We start from the raw sequence: 677 nt of genomic DNA on the forward strand, positions 1-677 counted from the left end.
GGATCTCTGTCTCGAGAGGTCCTCGCTCAAGTTGCAATGCTTCAGACGCCTGCCGAGGTATGGACCTCCATCCATGCCATGTTCGCTGTGCAAATACAAGCTCGGAAGATCAACACAAGAATGGCGCTCACCAATCTGAAAAAAAGGTAACCTAACCATGGCAGAATACCTTGGGAAAATTAAAACCCTTATAGATGAAGTTGCTTGCGCCGGTGCACCGCTCGGAGACGCTGAGATCATCTCCCATGTCATCGCCGCCCTCGACATCGACTACAATCCCGTGATCTCGGCTCTGGCTGCGCGGGTTGAACCTGTTACGGTATAGGAGCTGTACAGCCAGCTTCTGAGCTTCGACGCCCGTTTCAGCATGCTGCAAGGAGCCAATCTGCGCCAGTCTTCTGTCAACGCCGCTTCACGTGGACGTGGCCTGGGCGTGGACAGCAGGGGCACGGACGCGGAAACAGTGGTGGCGGCGGGCGTGGTGGCAACCAGGGTCAGGCTCGCCCTAGTGGTGGTGACCGCGGCGGTGGCTACAACCACGGCTACAACGGCGGCGGCTACAACAACAATTGTCGACCTAGATGTCAGCTGTGCAAGAAACCGGGCCATGAAGTCATTGACTGCTGGCACCGGTATGATGAGGACTTCATGCCCGACACACGGCATGCTGCTGTAGC

At 57.0% G+C, this 677-nt stretch overlaps 1 non-coding gene across 1 annotated transcript; it reads left to right on the forward strand.

Annotated features, from left to right (window-relative positions):
• The first annotated feature begins 217 nt into the window (after positions 1-217).
• Positions 218-356, forward strand: LOC123433782. The gene has a single exon (XR_006625095.1). It is a non-coding gene; the product is annotated as a small nucleolar RNA Z247 (small nucleolar RNA).
• Positions 357-677: the final 321 nt, after the last annotated feature.

The sequence above is a fragment of the Hordeum vulgare genome, chromosome 2H (genome assembly GCF_904849725.1).
Source record: "Hordeum vulgare subsp. vulgare chromosome 2H, MorexV3_pseudomolecules_assembly, whole genome shotgun sequence".
In the NCBI taxonomy this organism is placed as follows: Eukaryota; Viridiplantae; Streptophyta; class Magnoliopsida; order Poales; family Poaceae; genus Hordeum; species Hordeum vulgare.